Source organism: Etheostoma spectabile, unplaced genomic scaffold (assembly GCF_008692095.1).
Source record: "Etheostoma spectabile isolate EspeVRDwgs_2016 unplaced genomic scaffold, UIUC_Espe_1.0 scaffold00004384, whole genome shotgun sequence".
NCBI lineage: Eukaryota > Metazoa > Chordata > Actinopteri > Perciformes > Percidae > Etheostoma > Etheostoma spectabile.
Genome location: NW_022603142.1, coordinates 1 through 21,774, shown reverse-complemented (window position 1 = coordinate 21,774; position 21,774 = coordinate 1). Strand labels below are relative to the sequence as shown.

Sequence of the window (21,774 nt, the reverse complement as noted above, 5' to 3'; positions counted from 1 at the left end):
TGTTTTTGGTGTTTGGCAAGATACGCATTCCCCCTGACCAGATAACATGGCGTTAATCCAGTATGGACAACTCACAAAGCATTTTTACGCTTGACAGAGCAAGATCCATAAAAAAAACACTTTACTTGAAGTTTCTACATAAGAGTGATATAACACTGTCATGAACACATGACATCCACGTGACACTGTCATGACACAGTCATGACGCATGAACCCTAACCCTAACTTGTCGTGACAAAACCGAATGACACTTACTAAAAAAATGTTATGGGTTGTTTGTATTGTTTTGTGACACTTCATGACACTGTCATGTCACTGTTATGTAGAAAACTTCAACTAAAGTGTAACCAAAAAAACTGAGCCGGATTTTCCGTACATTATGTGAAGGGATAAACAACCCACCCGGAACGACTAGAGGCGTCGTTTCCCAAAATCTTTTGTTAATCTTAGCCACCTGATTGAGTCTCCAGGTAAGAGACAGCTAACGTTAACCTTATCTTAGAGGATTCAATCTGACTGTATTATCAGTAACATTAGTAACAGTAACAACTGTATTATCCCCAAGGGGCAATTTGGATTACAGCCAGCAGCAACAATATTTCCAAACAAAAAATAAACAACCACAATAGGACTACTACATGAATTAACTTTGAATTTACAGGATATTATCAACAATTGGGATAACAGCCGGGATGAATGACCTTTTTTATCTATTCATTCTGCATGGTGACTACATCTGTTCCCACAGGGGAGCAGCATGAATTCACCCCACAAGGGATGACTAGGATCAGCCAGGATGGCTCTCGCCTTCAAGGATCTGGATCTACAGGTCATGTAGGTCAATAGAAAGTGACCCGTACCAACAGATGAAAGAGAAAGTAAGAACTGACTAGTCTATTGTCATCCCATGTTTGTTAAAGCTATATTAAAGACAAGCATGTCTAAGCATGTTCAACAAATTGTCATGGTACATGAGCTGGACTCAAATGCACGACTCATGACTCACAATACACAGGTAGGTTCAGTTTTATTGTTCAAAGAACAATCAGGCAAAAGTACAAAACAATGGGAACAAAGAACTGGAAATAACGCTGAAAAGTGAGTCACACGAGGTTAGTCAGCAATCTGGCACTGGTAAGACTACACAGGTGATGATAATGATACGCAGGTGATATTAATGAGGGGTGGAAGGGCAATCACAAAGACAGGAATGTAATCAGGAATGTAAACTAACAGCGGCTGTCAGAATAAAACAGGAAGTCCAGAACAACAAAACACAAAAAATAAAAGGAAATGGAACTGACCATGACACAAATTAACAAGTTTGGACTGTAGCAGCGACGTTACTGGAATCAGTCTGTCGGCAGTATATAAAACTTAAGATCAGGATTTTTGGCGTAGAACACCATACAGTAACTTTTCAGCTTCAACAAGGCAAAAACATCCATAAATATGACAAAGATTGAAAAATAACCACTAACAAGGTCTATGCTCTATGGTCTCTAGGCAGTTTGTGGACGACTCTATTGATCAACTGAACTATCACCACAGAGAGCAGAAAAACAATGTGCACTTTATGGTCCAAGGTGGTTTGTGAGTGGTTTTACTTGGTGGTTGCTACATAATGGCAGTTCTGGACTTTTTAAATGTGTCTTTGTATTGAATCTGAGTGAGGGCCTCTTTGAGCAGTAAGCCTCACTTCGAAGGACTGTTTAAGGGACAAGACTTGGTTATAGGGTTTGCGCTGAGAGTTAGTTTGACCTTCTGAGACCCACGGGAGAGTCTGTGCTCCCAGCCAACATTACTAATTATCTTTGAGAGGCTGTAGCATGGCTAGGTTCTCTTCATTGGTACCAATCCTGACATGCTATCTTGTTGGGAATGGGGCTAAATAATGCTGTGACCCCAATCATATGGTATAACCTGTTATGGGGTTGCAGGGAAAGGAGGACCAAAACGCAGTGCAGTATAATACCAAACGGCTTTATTCAGAAGTCCAGCAAGCACAGGGAGCCAATAGCAAAGTCCAAAAAAAACTGCTCCGAAAAACAAGCATTATGCTTGATCCAGAAGTCCAGCAAGCAAGGGGAGCAAATGACAAAATCAAAAACAACCACTCCAAAAAACAGACACAGGGAATAGCAACAATAGGGAATAATACACAGAGGAAACTCACAGAGAAAAGGCTGGAGAGTGGGCAGTGACGTGAAGGCTGGGCGTACTGACAAGACAAAAGGATCTGACAAAGGAAAACGCAGGGGTTAAATACAAGAGGTAATGAGGTAATGGGGAACAGGTGAGACGTCAGGTGAAGCACATTAGGGCGAGGCTAGACAATCAGACAAGCACAAAGCAAAGCTGGACAAGACTAGACAGGACAGGAAACTGAACTATCAACATAACACAGGAAGTAGAACAAACAGACATGTACCGGGAAGAAAACCAAGAACACACACACACACACTCACAAGGAGGCCAAAAGGGAACAATAACCCCAATAAAAACCCCAAACCGTGACATAACCATTCTATTTAACGTACACGCTTGCAAATATCTGGGTCTCGCTTTGCCAGACCTCCTCCCAAAGCGCTGCAAAGGAAGGTCTGGCTAGTCCACACAGGTATGGGAGGAAAACGTCCTCTGGTTTATTGGCATTTCTTTAAACCAATCACAATCATCTTGGGTCTGTGTTTGTTCAAAAGTAGTTTTAGTCTTGCAGTGTTGGGCAAGTTACTTCCAAAATGTAATACATTGTATTTTACAAGTTATTGTCATTTGAGTGTAATTAGTTATAGTACTGTCTCTGAATTGTAATTACTTACTGTTACTTTCACCAAAATAACACTGGAAGTTTGACTTGGCAGCTAATTAGTGAATTTCACCACTAGATCAATAAAGACTCCGGTCATCCACTATAAAACATCATAGATTATTCATAATATTTTGTATAATCAAAATGAATATGCAAAGTAACTAAAGCTATACAATATTTAAAAATAAAATGTTCAATTGGCAAGTAGGACTATACTAAATTAAAACTACCTTACAGTTTTATTGAAGTACGGCGTTGTAGTAAAATGTTTGTTAAAAGTAAAAGCACTTGAATGAGAAATTCATGTTGTTTAATTTATAACATTCTAAAGGAAATGGTCAATTATAGTCTGATTAAAACTCACTATCTACATTATTTACAGCACTTGATTTACAGCTGATATGTTAAAAGGTACACAACCTTATTTGTTTAACCCTGGTGTAGTCTTCCCGTCAACCATGAACCGTCAACTTTTTTTCAACAGTGTTATTGCTTTTTCCGACATTTTTGTCCCTTTTCTATGTTGTGGTGCTTTTTGTTGTTTTTTGAAGGTTTTTTTTTTTTTTTTTTTGTCCCAAAGCTTATTTGAAGGCCCATTTTTTTGTGACAAATTTTCTTTTTTAACTTAAAACGGGTCAAATTTGACCCAATGGCAACATGAGGGCTATCAGTAATTTAGTTTTAGTGCAAATTGTCACAGGAAGTGCTTTTATTTTGAAGTAGCCTGCACGGAAGCTGTCTGTTGTGTTCTCTTGAGATGAACGTAAGACGCCAGATGCAAACATGTCCATCAAGCTTAAGTTGTTCACTTTCTAGTTTGTAAAACTGCAACATATTGGACAAATGATCACAGTAAAGGACAAAGCCATTCTACTGCAGGCATGGTTACTCTCCACGGCTGATAATATGCAATGATATTTACGTGTAGCAAGCCTAAACATTAACTCCTGACATGTTTCTGTCAGCAGCTCGGACACACTGCTGTCCACACTGACGTACGGTCACCTGTTGGACACATGTTGTCCATACCGTCTCTGGTTCTGGCTCTGACTATGGGAGCAGAGACGGGACAGCTCGCTTCAACGCAGCGTAATAACTCCTGAAAATAATATCAGTCTCGCAATGTATCTGCAGTTACCTCAACCATCAAATACAGCAACAGTAAAGTACTCACTTCTTTTTGTCCTGTGAAGACATGTTTTGCAGTGTTGGTGAATTCTTAAAGCAGAACACCACTAAATGTTGCATTAAAATGTGTTGTAACTCGCGTTACTGAGATTGTAACAAGTACAATATCACTGAAATTTAATTAGGAATGCGTTATATTACTGTGTTACAGCAAAAAGGAATTTGTTACTGTACTTGTGTTACTCCCAACACTGGTCGTGCAACAGAAAACTCAAATTGGAAGATAGTCTAGATTTGTCCGGATTCACCCTGCAGAGATCTGAAGAGCAGTTAAGTGGCTTTTTTGACATTTTTGAAGTTTTTGCAATGTAATTCTGTACTTAAACTATAACTACACACATCATTTCAGTTGTGTCCACGTAATGAGCTGCCAGAACTTTTTCTATCCTATTACAAATGTATTTGTTAGTGTAACGGCCAAAGTTTTAAACACGTAGTAAACGTTTAATGGAACTAGCTAAGTTTAGTCAACACAAATACTTAGATAGGGTTAGTATAGTCTCGCTTTGCCAGACCCTCATCCAAAGCACGCTGAAGGAGGGTCTGGCTACTCTACATACAGTTGGGCTCAAAAGTTTTCCTACCTTTTGAAGAATTGGTAATATATATATACCATGTGTAAAGAAAACATGAGTGAGCAGGCAAAACACAAGTCTTTTATCTGTTATGGGATTCACATTGAACTGTAGGTCCTAACAGAATGGCACAATCATAAAACAAAACATGGCAGCAAAGAAACAAATGAAAAATGAAGTGTGTGTGTGTGTGTGTGTTCCCCTCCCTCTCTACAGAGGGAATGTGTTGTGAGCGTTTGGCGTTGTAAGGCTGCCGTACATCACCCAGTGATGTGTGGGTGTTGCACACTGTTCAAAAGTCTGCAAACCCTTAGTTCTTAATACTGGTGATTACCATATTTAGCATCAAGGACAGTGTGCAGTCTTTTGTAATAGTTGTCTATGAGGCCCCGAATTCTTGCAAGTGGTATAGCTGTCCATTCATCTTGGCTAAATGCCTCCAGTTCATCCGAAGACTTTGGTCGTCTTGCATGAACCGCACGTTTGAGATCCCCCCAGAGTGGCTCGATGACGTTAAGGTCAGGAGACTGTGATTGCCGCTCTAGAAACTTCACCTTGTTCTGCTGTAACCACTCGAGGGTCAACTTGGCCGTTTGGCTGGAAAGTCCAAGAGCGTCCCATGTGCAGCTTCCGTGCAGAAGAATGCAAATTGTCTGCCAGTATTTTTTGATGACATGCTGCATTCATCTTGCCATCAAGCATCACAAGATTCCTTGTGCCTTTAGAGCTCACACACCCCCAAAACATCAGTGAGCCGCCACCATGCTTCACAGTGGGGATGGTATTCTGTTCCTTATAGGCCTTGTTGACACCTCTCCAAACATACCGCTTATGGTTATGACCGTAAAGCTCTTTTTTTGTCTCCTCACTCCATATTACAGTGTGCCAGAAGCTGTGAGGAGGGCATATTGTAACCAGGCTTTTTTTTGTGGCATTGACGCAGTAGAGCTTCTTTCTGGCAACTTGACCATGCAGCTCATTTTATACCGTTGTTTTATGCTCCTTGCAACAACCACACCATCATTTTCCCGCGTCGTTACCTGTGGGTTCTTCTTTGCATCCCGAACGATTCTTCTTGCAGTTTTGGCTGACATCTTTCTCGGTCTACCTGACCTTGGCTTGGTATTGAGAGATCCAAGAATTTTCCACTTCTTAATAAGTGATTGAACAGTACTGACTGGCATTTGCAAGGCTTTGGACATGTTTTTATATCCTTTTCCATCTTTATAAAGTTCCAATACCTTGTTACGTGGGTCTTTGACAGTTCTTTTCTGCTCCCCATGGCTTAATGTCTAGCCTGCTTAGTGCATCTACGTGAGAGATCACAAACTCATGGACTATTTATACACAGACACTAATTGCAATTTACAAAGCCACATGAGTGGGAAATAACCTTTAATTGCCATTTTCACCAGTGTGTGTCACTTTGTGTGCCCGTATCAAGGCCAAACTTTCAAGGGTATGTAAACTTTTGATCAGGCCATTTGGGTTATTTCTGTTATAAGTATTGTTTAAAAAGCAGCTAAACAACCATGTAAAAAGATATGTCTTGAATCAAAGACAGTTATTTTGCATGATGAGTCAAATTTTTAAAATTTGTGCCAACATTTCAAAATTTGTGCCAGGGTGTGCAAACTTATAAGCACAAATGTAGCATTCAGGGATAGGAGGACGACGTGAACCCTGCAGAGATCTGAGGAGCAGTTACCCATAGTCCTCAGAGATCCGGAGGTTAAAAGGCCAACTCAAAGGAAGCCCAAGACAACGGATATATGATATACAGTCCCTGACAAAAGTCTTGTTGCTTATCTATTTTGTAGAAACACCTGCTATTAACCTGACTTTTAATTAATCAATTGGTGTAAGAAATAGCTCATATGAAAAGCTAAAACCCTCCCAAATGATGTTCAATGCACTGAAAAGGTCAAATTTGGCAAGACAAAAGTTTTGTCGCCTATACATAAATTGAACAAATTTGCAAAAACTAAAATATGTCAGCAAATTAAATAGCTGTGCTGTGAGATTCAAATTTAAAATCTTGTATGACTTCCATGAGCTTGAAGGACTGCATCCATGCGGTTTGGCAAGGATTCATACAATGTATTGATGAAGTCATCAGGAATAGCTAGGAAAGCAGTCTTGCTGCCTCCCAGAGTTCATCAATATTCTTTGGTTTGGTCTTCCATGCTTCCTCTTTCATCCTACCCCACATATGCTCAATGATGTTCATGTCTGGTGACTGGGCCGGCCAATCCTGGACCATCTTGATCTTCTTCGCCTTGAGGAACTTTGAAGTGGAGATGGAAGTATGCGATGGAGCACCATCCTGCTGCAGAATTTGGCCTCTTTTATGGTTGGGAATATAAGAGGTAGCTAAGATTTCTTGGTATTTGAGACTATTGATGTTGCCTTCCACCCTGCAGATCTCTCGCACACCCCATACTGGATGTAACCCCAGAGCATGTTTTTCCGCCACCAAACTTCACTGTTTTCTGGGTGAATCTTGGATCCATGCGGGCTCCAGTAGGTCTCCTGCAATATTTGCGGCAACTGTGGTGTAATTCAACAGAAGATTAATCTGAAAAATCCACTTTCTTCCACTTTTCCACCGTCCATCCTTTTAGCAAGCTGTGGGCCTTGGCAAATGCCACACGGTTTTTCAATAGTCTTTTGTTTAGTGCCGGCTTCTGGGCACTGATTCGACCATGGAGGCCATTTCAAGACAGAATCCGACAAACCGTTCTGGTTGACACAGGGACTTCAGGGGACCAGGTCTGGTGGAGCTCTGCTGCAGTAGAAAATGGGCTGGCCTTAGATTTTCGAGCAAACAAACAGTCCTCTCGAGCAGTTGTCTTGCGGGGTCTGCCTGACCTGGGCTTGTCAAAAACGTCTCCAGTGTCTTCAAATGTTTTTTATCCTCTGTACTTGACGCTGAGACACATTGAAGGTGTCTGCCACATCAGCAGTGGATCTGGTCTTCAGCCTCTTGATAATCAAAACTTTAGTCTCAGGGTGGATCTTAGGCATGTTTGCAGATGTCTAGTTGCAGTTGATGTGAAGGTCTAGTGTACTGGGGTTGTTTTTATACACACCTGAGACCTAATTGATCCATTATTAGTCACAGGTGAAGCTCATATGACAAGGCGACAAATCTTGATCAGAAAGATATTTCAGCGGCACTTCAGGTCAATTTGTACACAAGCGACAAGACTTTTGTCAGGGACTGTATATAATAAACGATTGAAATCTGGGGGATTTTCAGGCTGCACCAGAGCAATCCTGAAATTGGAACATCAGGGATATAAAATAGGGTTGGTAAAACTTCAGGCAATGGCTCAAAATGAGCAACGTCAAGCTACAAAAATGTGGATGTGACGGACATCATTGTGTCACAGACTAAGGTCCGTTAATTAAAAAATGATGACAGTACTCTTTGGTTTCACATGGGACACAAAGCCCAGTTTCTTGAATTAATGTTCGGTGTTTGTCTGACCCATCCACCCTCCCAACCTGTGTCCTTGCATTTAATTTGGGGCCCTCATACTTTGTCACTTCACTTCCTCGTTTGTTCTTGCGATAACTACCACTGCTGCGATTTGGCACCTAACATGAAACATAATTGTGGGTCGTTCCTCTAAATTCATTATCATTATAATGATAACAGGCTTAAAACCACATAGCAGAGCATAATTTATTATCTCAAGATAAAGAGATGAAGTTGTGATCCTGAGGTTACAGGCTGAAAGAACAGCTGCTGACTCGATTCCTCTGAGATAAAATGGTATTTTTCATGTGTGATGATTCATTTCAAACACATTGAAGGTTGTACCCTTAATGTATCCTCTTTTATCTGCTTCTCTCTTCCTGTCTGTATTTTGTCTCTGCCAAGGGAAAACATTCATCGCTGGCCATCTATTATAGAGCAGCCTCATCATTTAATTATAAATGACTGCGTCCCTTTGAGAGTGCTAATGAATCCCGTCGCACACAGCATATTCCCACTGGCTCACTTTGTTTTCCTGTCAGTCAAACCATGTGCTCGCCCATCCATAGACAATTTTGTCAGATAATCTACTTTAAAATGGTATTCAAGGATTAGGGTTAAAACTGTTTAAGTTGGCCTTATAACAGGGCTGCTCGATTATGGAAAAAAATCATGATCACAGATTAAAAACAGTGAAATAGTTAAATCAAGAGTTAACTCATGAGATGCTTTTCACTGATGCAAACTCATGATTCAGGGCGATGTAAATTGTTCTACATGAAAATTTAAACTTTAACCCATCTGCAGCCACAAGAGAACTGATGGCATACAGAATATGTCTGGAAGGGCCCTTCTGTCTTTTCTTATGCGGTTTTACTGCTTTTCTTCCCCCCCTCAGCTCCCTTGATCTCTCTTTAGTCTCTCCTTCCTTCATCCAGAGAGAATAATTAAAGCTCAGATATGATAGTTGGGACACATCAGAGGGAAGCTGTACCCCCACCTCCTCTTTTCAACTCATCCCCTGCCTTTTCTAATCTTATTAACATTTGACATTAACATTCCCACTTCATCCTCCATCACTGAGCAGCCTGCTATGTCCCTGCGCCGTCCCATCTCGCTTTCTGAAGAATGGGTGTGCAGGTCGACCAATCCAACAAAAAAAACCAAGTCCAACATGAATAACTGTCCTTTTTACGCAGCTTTGATGTTTATTGCAACTGATTTTTCGTTCTTTTTACTGGTTGTATGGAGAATAAAATGATCAGTTTGGAAAGTTTGACTCAAATAATCAATTGTTGTACTGTGTCTAGCTCATTATTTATATATATATATATATATATATATATATATATATATATATATATACATACATCTGTGTGTGTGTGTTCCCCTACGTCTTTACAGAGGGAATGTGTCGTGAACGTTTGGCGTCGTAAGGCTGCCGTGCATCACCCAGTGATGTGTGGGTGTTGCACATTGGTGGTGTTAGAGTAGTCCGTCCTCCCCCCTTGAAGCATTTGAGAGTCTATGACAAAGCGCTATATAAAATGTAATGAATTATTATTAACTATAAACTGAGGTATGCATTGCTGCCTTGTTATCCTTAGTAGTTACCAGTTAGCTAGCTATTAGCCTGGCATTCTTTAAACCAATCACAAGTGCCGAACAGAGCAACGGTGCCTCTGCAAAATAGCATATGAAGGACACTTGTTTGGTGGAACATGTGTACGCTCAAAAATTGTTCTAGTTGTGCAACAGAAAACTCAGATTGGACAGATCTATAGCTAAACAGTGGTGTGGAGATTGTGTGTGTGGTGTGTGTGTGTGTGTGTGTGTGTGTGTGTGTGTGTGGTGTGTGAGGAGTGAAGAGCGGAGTTAAGGGAAGAAGCTTGGAGTAACATTACTAGGAGAATATTGCAGATATTCAACCACGGAAGAGCCTTTTGAGTTCGATGGTCCCCCTTATTTATTGGAACTGAGAATACAGACGAAGAACCCGCCTCAGATGAGTTAGAAAGAACCACACAAAGAGATGAAGCAGCTGCTCCAAGCGTGAGCTACAGCTGGCAGTGACGTTGTTACTGTGCAAGCCACATGCATATTTTTCCCGTTTCCATGTCGTTCCATAGATATTGATATGGTCATTACTATTACAGTGCTCAATTACCTATTTTGAGGAGGACATTAACTACTATTTGTTGTTGCGAAGGCATGGAGCACACTCATTACACCCCCGGCGCTCAGGGGATTGTTGTCAGCTGCGGGAGGCGAGGGAGGCTGCCTGCCCGGGTAAGGAATCTACCACACAGATCGACACTGCCAAGCCGCTTAGTCAACACCAGATCGATCACACACAAAATGGACAAGTTACACATGGAACTGCTGTGTTATGATTTTCACATAAGCCTGGCTGAACACACTTATCACTAGCAGCTAGCAGCTAACCAGGCAAGCAAGCTACCCACCTGCAAGAACAAGACAGGGCCCTGTTCATGTTGTACAGATGTAGTAATTAGGGCCCGAGCGCCGACAGGCGGCGAAGGCCCTATTGGAACTGAAGGAATTATTATTATTATTATTCTTTCTTTCTTTCTTTTTCCGCCAAATGAATTGCCTTTTTGGAGGACTTATCATATTCAAAAACTCACCAAATTTGGCGGTCGCATCAAGTCTGGTGAAAATTTACGTATTTTAATGGTTTCGGGAATAGGCGCACAAAAATGGCTCGCTAGCGCCACCTACAATATTACGAAAATTCAGCCCCTGCACTACGTTTAACGTAGAGTCACGAAACTTGGTACACATATGTAACATGGCAGGGCGGACATAAAACTCCATGGTAGCCCCCCCCTAAACCCAACAGGAAGTCCGCCATTTTGTTTTGAATGTGCAAAATGAGTGCGATTTTGCCCATTTCCACATGTCGTACTTTAACGAACTCCTCCTAGAGCTTTCGTCCGATCAGCTTCAAACTTGGTGTGTGTCATCTTAACATGTTAACGATGAAAAGTTATTAAAAGAAAAACTTTTCGTCATAGGGCGTGGCCGTGGCGGGGCGGCCATTTTGTGCGATTCGCCACCGAAACAGGAAGTGGGTGTAACTTGAGCGTACGTTGTCCGATTTGCTCGAAACTTTCCACGATTCATCAGAGTCCGCCCCTGACGACATCTACACGCCGCTATTGGCTCAAAGTCATAGCGCCCCCTAGTGGCAACAGGAAGTACGCCTATAAGACAAGGTGTCACACTTTAACGAACTCCTCCTAGAGATTTCATCCCATCAACTTCAAACTTGGTGTGTATCATCCTAAGATGTTACCGATGAAAAGTTATTAAAAGAAAAACTTTTCGTCATACGGTGTGGGCGTGGCATGGCGGCCATCTTGAGTGTTTAGCAATGAAGAATTAAGTGGCTGTAACTACAGTGTACGTTGTCGTATCTGCTTGAAATTTCCCAGAAACACCAAGAGTCCAGGCCTGAGGACACCTACAGGCCAATATGGACTTTTGGAGATAGCGCCACCACCTGGAAACAGGAAATAAGCCTTATATGACAAACATCATCCGATTTACATGAAACTTAGAACGTGTGGTCTACATGTGATAACGAGGCGGCCCCTATATTATGACCACGCCCAGTCACTCAGGCCACGCCCCCTTTCATAACATTTGAACCGTTTAATGTATAGTCTTATGTGAGGTGTCATTGAACTCAGCAGAGACTTCCCTTTTTATTGGTGATGTTTGACCCGCCCCCCTATGATGCGGCCACGCCCCCTTTCCTAGATAAGGAGCTGTATGACGCATAGGCTTGTGTGAGGTATCAATGAACTCAGCATAGACTTCCTTTTTCATTGGTGATGTTTGACCCGCCCCTTTATGGTGCGGCCACGCCCCCTTTCACAGATAGTGACCTGTATGACGTATAGGCTTGTGTGAGGTATCAATGAACTCAGCAGAGACTTCCCTTTTTATTGGTGATGTTTGACCCGCCCCCCTATGATGCGGCCACGCCCCCTTTCACAGATAGTGACCTGTATGACGTATAGGCTTGTGTAAGGTATCAATGAACTCAGCAGAGACTTCCTTTTTTATTGGTGATGTTTGACACGCCCCCTTATGATGCGGCCACGCCCCCTTCCACAGATAGTGACCTGTATGACGTATAGGCTTGTGTGAGGTATCAATGAACTCAGCGGGAAGTTCCCTTTTCATTGGCGACGATTTTCAGCGTGTGAGTGACGCGCAAATGCGCGGTCGCAAGGAGAGGCGTCCGCCAGTAGCCCCGACTGGCGCGGGTTAGCGAGGGCCCTCCATCGCTGCTTGCAGCTTTAATTATTATTATTCTTTATTATTTTCCGCCAAATGAATTGCCTTTTTGGAGGACTTATCATATTCAAAAACTCACCAAATTTGGCGGTCGCATCAGGTCTGGTGAAAATTTACGTATTTTAATGGTTTCGGGAATAGGCGCACAAAAATGGCTCGCTAGCGCCACCTACAATATTACGAAAATTCAGCCCCTGCAGCTCGATTAACGTAGACTCACGAAACTTGGTACACATATGTATCATGGCAGGGCGGACATAAAACTCCATGGTCGCCCCCCCCTAAACCCAACAGGAAGTCCGCCATTTTGTTTTGAATGTGCGAAATTCGTGCGATTTTGCCCATTTTCACATGTCGTACTTTGACGAACTCCTCCTAGAGCTTTCGTCCGATCAACTTCAAACTTGGTGTGTGTCATATTAACATGTTAACGATGAAAAGTTATTAAAAGAAAAACTTTTCGTCATAGGGCGTGGCCGTGGCGGGGCGGCCATTTTGTGCAATTCGCCACCGAAACAGGAAGTGGGTGTAACTTGAGCGTACGTTGTCCGATTTGCTCGAAACTTTCCACGATTCATCAGAGTCCGCCCCTGACGACATCTACACGCCGCTATTGGCTCAAAGTCATAGCGCCCCCTAGTGGCAACAGGAAGTAGGCCTAAAAGACAAGGTGCTATACTTTAACGAACTCCTCCTAGAGATTTCATCCGATCATCTTCAAACTTGGTGTGTATCATCCTAAGATGTTACCGATGAAAAGTTATTAAAAGAAAAACTTTTCGTCAAACGGTGTGGGCGTGGCATGGCGGCCATTTTGGGTGTTTAGCGATGAAGATGATATTGGCTGTAACTACAGTGTACGTTGTCGTATCTGCTTGAAATTTCCCACAATCACCAAGAGTCCAGGCCTGAGGACACCTACAGGCCAATATGGAGTTTTGGAGATAGCGCCACCATCTGGCAACAGGAAATATGCCGTCTGACAGGAAGTGAGTGTAACTTGAGTGTACATTGTCCAATTGCCTTGAAACTTTTCAGGATTCATCAGAGTCCGCCCCTGACAACATCTACATGCCGAAATTCGCTCCAAGTCATAGCGCCCCCTAGTGGCAACAGGAAGTAGTTCTAAAGGACAAGGTGCTATACTTTAACGAACTCCTCCTAGAGATTTCATCAGATCGACTTCAAATTCAGTCTGAGTCATCTTAAGATGTTGAAGATGAAAAGTTATTAAAAGAAAAACTTTTCGTTAAACGGTGTGGGCGTGGCATGGCGGCCATTTTGAGTGTTTAGCGATCACTGTTAAAATGGCTGTAACTACAGTGTACTTTGTCAAATCTGGTTGAAACTTTTCAGGATTCATAAGAGTCCGCCCCTGACGACATCTACACGCCGAAATTCGCTCAAAGTCATAGCGCCCCCTAGTGGCAACAGGAAGTAGTTCTAAAAGACAAGGTGCTATACTTTAACGAACTCCTCCTAGAGATTTTATCCGATCAACTTCAAACTTGGTCTGTGTCATCTTAAGATGTTGAAGATGAAAAGTTATTAAAAGAAAAGCGTTTCGTCATACGGTGTGGGCGTGGCATGGCGGCCATTTTGGGTGTTTAGCAATGAAGATGAAATTGGCTGTAACTACAGTGTACGTTGTCGTATCTGCTTGAAATTTCCCACAAACACCAAGAGTCCAGGCCTGAGGACACCTACAGGCCAATATGGAGTTTTGGAGATAGCGCCACCATCTGGCAACAAGAAATATACCTTATATGACAAACATCATCCGAATTACATGAAACTTAGAATGTGTGGTCTACATGTGATACTGAGGCGGCCCCTATATTATGACCACGCCCAGTCACTCAGGCCACGCCCCCTTTCATAACATTTGAACCGTTATAGGTACAGTCTTGTGTGAGATACCATAGAACTCAGCAGAGACTTCCTTTTTTATTGGTGATGTTTGACACGCCCCCTTATGATGCGGCCACGCCCCCTTCCACAGATAGTGACTTGTATGACGTATAGGCTTGTGTAAGGTATCAATGAACTCAGCAGAGACTTCCTTTTTTATTGGTGATGTTTGACACGCCCCCTTATGATGCGACCACGCCCCCTTCCACAGATAGTGACCTGTATTACGTATAGGCTTGTGTAAGGTATCAATGAACTCAGCAGGGACTTCTTTTTTTATTGGTGATGTTTGACCCGCCCCACTATTATGCGGCCACGCCCCCTTTCACAGATAATGACTTGTATGACGTATAGGCTTGTGTGAGGTATCAATGAACTCAGCGGGAAGTTCCCTTTTCATTGGCGACGATTTTCAGCGTGCGAGTGACGCGCAAATGCGCGGTCGCAAGGGGAGGCGTCCGCCAGTAACCCCGACTGGCGCGGGTTAGCGAGGGCCCTCCATCGCTGCTTGCAGCTTTAATTGGATTGTGTGTCTGTTAAGAGGCACAAAGGCTCTGTAAAACTTACCCCGTTAAATGCCGTTTTGGCAGTGGAAGCTTGTACTCATAGCTCCAGCTACTCAGTGTTACCTGCACCGATTCAGGTCGGGGGGGGGGGGGGGGGGGGGGGGGGGGTTTACAATTGAAAGTATTTGCATATTTATAGATATATTTATAGGAATTCTCCTTTGAGTTTTGGCAGTGTTGCAAAGAGCGTGAGAGCTCAAAGAGTTAGTTGGAAAATCCGACGAATTTCCTGAGTAGAGTGAAAGAACTGGCTTAGCAACTTTTTGCATTTGCCGTGGACATATTTTCCTACATGAATGAGCTGAACATGAAGCTACAGGGGAAAGATCAGTTTGTGTATGACATGTACACAAACGTGAGAGCCTTCAAACCCAAGCTAACTTTATTCTCCAGATAAATTTTAAATGATTTTTTTGCTCATTTCCCCAAACTAGCCACGCAGAAAGAGGCCACCTGAAATGCAAAGAAGTACACCCAATCACTGGAAGACCTGCACAGAGAATTCTGCTGTTGGTTCTCTGATTTTGAAAAAAATTGACAAGTGTCTTCAGAGGGTGTCCTGACCTGCAACTGGGACTGATCGATCTTCAGTCAGACTCCATCTTGAAGGAGAGCTTTAACTCTTAAACTGAATGAATTTTGTTACGGTATAGGGAATCGAGGTCCCAAACGCAGAGACAGGCAGAGAGGTTTAAGAGTGTATTGTCACAAAAACAGGGAAATGCCAAACGAGATCCAAAAATGCAAAATACAATTGTAAAAATACAAATCTAAAAAAAAAAAGTCCAAGGAGGAAAACAAAAAAAAACAAAAACAAGAACACAGAAACTGGGAGGACTCACAAATGTAGAACTCACCAGCAGGAACACATCAACTCACAAAACGATCTCACAAGAGACAAAGGGAACACAGAGGTCAAATACAAGAGGTCCAGAGCAAACACGCAACAGGTGGTACGTACATACAACAGGACGAGACAGAGACCCAGACTATCAAAATAAAACAGGAAACTGAACATACAGACAAGGGAACACAAGACAGGCACAACACAAGACCAGGGAGGAAATTAGGACACAAGCACGAGAAGACAAGATAGAACCAAAAAACCAGAAAAGAAGGAACAGAAAAAAAGCACTATACCAAAATCATAACTTCCATTGACTTTCATGCTTCACTCAACAAAGCCACGATTCAGATGCTGCCGTTGTTTGGCTCACCCTACCTGCGTGAGCAGACGTTCAGCGGCATGAACATCAACAAAATCCATCACAGATCAAAGTGAATTGAACAGCACCTCAGATCCATTCTGAGAACTGCCACTACAAAACTAACCCCAGACTTTGATGCACTTGCAAAAATGGGAGCCCAACAACAGTGTTCCTCTACTGTTACGAAATAAACGCATTGTTTGCTTTGTTGCCTCTTCAAGGTCAAAACTTTTTATGGAATAGTTTTTACATGTCATTACATTAGTACACATAAACAATCCATCTGCTCCATGCCCGGCCAAATCAAACCCGCTACCCAGGCGCCCCTACATTCAACATTTAAGGTAGAATGCTTCTTGCATGATACTCAATGTAGTTGATGTTGCGAATCAATCAACATATTAAAATCCTCCTCTTTGCTTGATTTTTGTCTATTTCTTGTTCCCAAAAGGAAAAGCTTATAACAGTAGACCTGCAAGGCCAAAATAGATGTATGTTGCTTCATTTGAAATTCTTCTAGTTAATGGAAACGTGCTTAGTTAGCATGTGATGATGTCAATATCACACCTTTACCATTCCATTTGTTTGTATTGTCCATCTTCCATAATATATTGGATCTTAAAGCAAAAAACTCGTTTGCTCTGACAGCATTGCACCCCTGATTTCAGATTCACTTTTAACTATGACGCAGCAACAGTGAGACTTGTGACCGGTGAGGCTGAAGAGCTAAGGGACTGTTTTATTGTGTGACCAATGAATAAAAACAGATACAAAAGCTGCTCAGTGAGAAACATGTTTGATGCATACAAAACACATACATACATCCAAAAGAAAATAAATTCAAAAATGTCGCAGATAAGAGATTTAGAGATTAGATCAGATATACTTTATTGATCCCAAATTGGGAAATTGCAGGGCTACCCTTGCAAAATACAAGCCACACAGCACACATACAAAATATACAAGACATAATAAACGGATAGTAAGAGAGCTCTCTCATCCTCTCCTCTCTCTTCACTTCCTTTTGTCATTCACATCGTCTCCCAGTTTCAATCTCAGGACTTGCAGAACTCTTCCTCTTTTCCTCATTCTCATTCTGCTTTGTGCTCTGTCCCGTCAGCTCTCTTGCTCTCTCTGTCATTGTTTGTCTCTGTCTCTTGGCCGGGCCTGCTCTCTTTTGCCATCCTCTCCCTTTCTCTCTCTCTGACAGGTAATCAATGAGCGGGCAGCCGTGGGGGAAGAGGCTTCATGGATTTCCAATGGGACTGTCAACTCAATAGGGAGGGGGGTGCCACAGAATACTAAATGGACCACTTTCTGGGTGTGCATATACACTCTCACCCACATGCACGATGTGTTTGGACACAGACACAGTCTATGGTTCGGACCCCTGATTACGCGTACAGTGTCCCATTGTGAAGTTTATTGTGTAATACGTAGACTATTATCGCTCCAAAAATAATCACAATCACTCTCTCACTTGCTCTACCACTCACACTTCACACACACGCACACATGGCGGCCCAGCTGTTCTCTGAGGGCACTGACACAACAACCCAGTAATCGACCATTGGACAGTTAGGCGAGGTCTGTCACTCGAGTCTGTTGTGTTCCGGCTTTCATTTTGACCAACCTGACATGCTCGGTTGGAAGGCGGGCACTGCCAGCCAGGACTCAAATGACCAATCTGATTGGTGGAGTGCTAACCCAGAAAGGACGAGCGGGATGAGCGTGATTAGAGTCTCTCAAAATCTATTAAACTGACCTTTGTCGATCTGAAAAGAAGACAGATTCAGCAGCTGCATGGCCGATTCTCGCTTAAAATGTTTTCACAACCATGTTTCGCTGAACTAATTTAGTAAAATATGAGATTATCTTCTAAAACAAGCCGCCATGACAGTCTGGCTTGGAATTTCTGGAGAAACCAGACTGTTGGACCCGTTCGTCCAATCAGCTACCATTAGCAATTCTGTTTATACACCTATTTCTACCTTTTTCTGAATCAATTAATACTGAAATATCTTTATGTAAAGGGAAACATGGAGTATGATTCAAATATGAAAACATAATGGAATATATTGCAATAAGGCTCTCAGGCATTCTGTATTGCTTTTATTCTCCTTTGGATCGACTTTTCTAATTATGTCTGAGTCAGCACACATGTAGCCTAGTCATAATTTACTCTTCCCTCCTCTTTTGCATCTTTTCGTGGGGAAGTAACCTCAAATGTGCATATGACAATTATTTACCTCAATAACACATTCATTAATACATATGTGACGTGGCGAGGCGGACACACCACTGGTAACCATAAGCAGACTCAAAGCAAGCTAAGAAAAATGGAAGAAATGGACATTATACAGAAAGTCACAGAGCCGACTGAGTGGGTAAATGCTTGGTACTTGTAGAAAATGACGTCACACCAAGACTACCCGGTGCAAAATACTTTTGCGTACTAGACGCCAGGTCTGGGCCCTGGGCGATGAAACTCAGCCATCCATGTGGACTACATTCAACAACATCTATGGCAGATATCGGTTCAAGAGGCTCCCCTTTGGGATTATATCTGCACAGGATGAGTTTCAGAGGAGAGTCGATGAGGCTTGGGCTTCCAGGTGTCGCCGCTATTGTGGATGATATCTTGGTGTATGTCCACTCCGCACCAAAGACGAGCACAACACCAACCTGCGTAACATGCTGGAGAGAACAAGAGAGAAAGGCATAAAGTTGAACAAGGATAAACGCGTCATCTGCGTGACAGAGATGAGCAACTTTGGGCACAGACTGACACGAGAAGGCATCCGACCCGACCCTATCAAGGCCATAAAAGACATGACTCCCCCACGCAACAGAGCAGAGCTGGAGACATACGGGGCATGATCACTTACATCTCCAGGTTTGCCCCCAAACTCTCAGAGGCCACACATCCACTTCGTCAGTGCTAGCGGAGGGCAACAAGTTTGTATGGAACTCAAACCTTAATGCAGGAGCCCGGCCCCATTCTCACATACTTTGACCGCACCAAAGATGTGAAACTGTAAGTTGATGCATCCAAATGCGGCTTTGGAGCAGTCCTGCTTAAGGGAGAGAAACCAGTTGCATGCGCATCCAAGGCACTAAATGAGACTGAATAGAACTACGCACAAATTGAAAAGGAACTCTACGCAGTGCTCTTTGGATGTAAGAGGCTCCACCAGTACCTATATGACTGACAGGTGGTCGTTAAATCAGATCACAAGCCAGCTGCCCCGCCCAGGTTACAGTGCATGATACTACAGCTGCAAAAATATTCATTGCCATATACACAAGCCGGAAAGTAAATCCCAGTTGCAGACACTTTGACTTATTTAGAAAGTCAATTGAATGCAATGAGTCACTTAGCAAAGGTATGGATTTACAAATACACACAGTGATCAGCAACGCTCCAGTGAGCGACAGGAAATGGCAGAGGTCAGAGCTGCAACAGCACAAGATGAACAGCTCTCAGTGCTGACACAGGTTACCTTGTCAAGGTGGCCTGAGTCAAGGGAAAACATGCCATTCTGCTTTGAGATGAGATCATTGAGATTAGATCTCACAGATGATGAACAGATATTTGGAGATAGAAAGATCACCAGCCTTCCACAACCCTCATCCAAAAGCTGAAAGCCATGTTTGCTAGGTTGGAATACCTATAATCAGTGACAATGGACCTGTTACGATTTAATTGACCCAAAACACAGAGATACAAAAAACCTGGAGCCAAGATAAAGTTCAGGTAGTTAATGTCTGTAGGTAAGAACTCCAACCAGGGTGAAGCCGGTGGCCGGCCAGCGTGGGGGTGGAAGGCAGCTCGGAGGAAACGGGAAACAGATTAGATTAGATTAGATTCAACTTTATTGTCGTTACACATCTGCACGGAGAACAAATGATTAACTCTAGAATCCAAAAGAGCAAATACAAAGGCAAAAACACTAGTACTAAGAGCCAAGATACCACAACGGTGTATGTAACGATCTGGCGCTGAAGAGGTGGCCAGCTGGGTTTAAGTATTGCCGTGGTTGATGATGGGAGTAACAGCTGAGTGGATGACGGAACAGTGATGAGTGGTCACGCCCTTGACCTCTTTCTTCCAGGAACGCCCCTCAGGCAAGGACAGACAACCAGACAGACACACAGAAGAAAGGGAGAAAGCACAGGTTGGGGGAAATGCAACAAACCACAACGACCTTGTTACAGTTCGCAGGAGATTCGAGCATTCACTTATGCATTGGACTTTGAGCACCTCACAAGCAGCCCACTCTACCCACAGATGCCGCACAGTGCCCTGTTATGCCACAAATACTACAAAGAACTACTACAAACTACTATATTTGGGATTGTTATTGCCCTCTTCATTCTAACCCCAACCAGTCGTCAGACACTGCCTACCAAGAGATTAAATTCTGGAGTGTGGTCTAGACCGACTCTATCTGTAAAGTGTCTTGAGATAACTCTAGTTACGAATTGATACTATAAATAAAATTGAATTGAATCAAATAGATTCTTACCTCAGTTTATTGGAGTACAGAAACACCCGGGTTGATGGACTGAAGTCACCAGCACAGCTGCTGAGGAGCAGGCTTTTGCACTGCAATCCTCCAGGTCACTGAAAAACCACAGCAGCCAGAGCTTGCCTGTCCCAGCACAGTCCACTGCAAAAGCAGTAGTATACCACCAAAAAGCCAAAACACCGCCCGCACTACCAGTGGGTGCACAGTCCGCTACCAGCACCCAGCTGGGACATGGAAACCTGCAACAATCACAGAAACAACAGGTACCCAGGGGTCATACAACATCTGCACAGATGAAGATCACAAGCTCAGACAAAACAGGCGTCACGTCTTGCAGTCTCCAGAAGGTGGTACAAACCACAGACGGACCGCCGTCAGTGGGGCTCGGCCAGCGCCGAAACATTGCTAGAAAGCTTTGCTGCCGTCCTCGACCTGATCTGATCTGATCGGAGCTCCAGAGGGACATGGAGAGCTTGAGAACCCGTAGCAGAAGTAGATGGCGGTCCACCCGCAGCTGCAGGACCTGGAGCTCACACCAGTGTTTCAGTTTGACTGTTAAAAGTGTTTAGATCATTAAAGGTATTTATTTAGAAGCAGGCTGGCTGCTAGTTAGCTAACGCTAGCTTTCATGCTACATAAACAAGCCGGACAGAGTTGTCCCTCATCTGGCGATAGAAACCCCGCTGTCCCCGGCCGTCCTGTTGGCTCAGAGCTCCACAGACACACATCAGTTTGCACCAATGTACCGCAAGAAGTGTTGCAAAAGTTAAGGGGGGCAGACTTGTCGCTGTGTGATGCAAGATACCACATTACAGCGACAGATTCGATAGGTGTAGTTGTACTGGAAAAGTGACTGAAGTGAGAAAAAAAAATACGAGTACAGATTTTTTTCTACACGCTCTCAAGTCATATTCTACAAGTGCTCACATTGCATCTTTGCGCTCTCACATTTTGCACCATATTTACCTTCACACGCATAGTACAACAAGAGAATTCTTGGACTTGTGAGGTTAGCAAAAAAAAATAAAAAATACAAACCTTGTTTTGTTTAAAGATACGGTTAAGTTCTATCAGAGGAAATACCTGATACAGTTACACTTCAGTTGTGTTGTCCCAATGTAACATGAAATCATATCATCCCTCGGCAATGCAAGATAGCAAGATAAATG

The 21,774-nt window shown here is 43.0% G+C and overlaps 1 long non-coding RNA gene across 1 annotated transcript; it reads right to left on the bottom strand.

Annotated features, from left to right (window-relative positions):
* Positions 1-419: 419 nt before the first annotated feature.
* LOC116677095 (uncharacterized) lies at positions 420-4,467 on the bottom strand. The gene is made up of 3 exons (XR_004328925.1): positions 4,455-4,467; positions 3,842-3,844; positions 420-492 (listed from the first exon to the last, which is right to left on the bottom strand). It is a non-coding gene; the product is annotated as an uncharacterized LOC116677095 (long non-coding RNA).
* Positions 4,468-21,774: the final 17,307 nt, after the last annotated feature.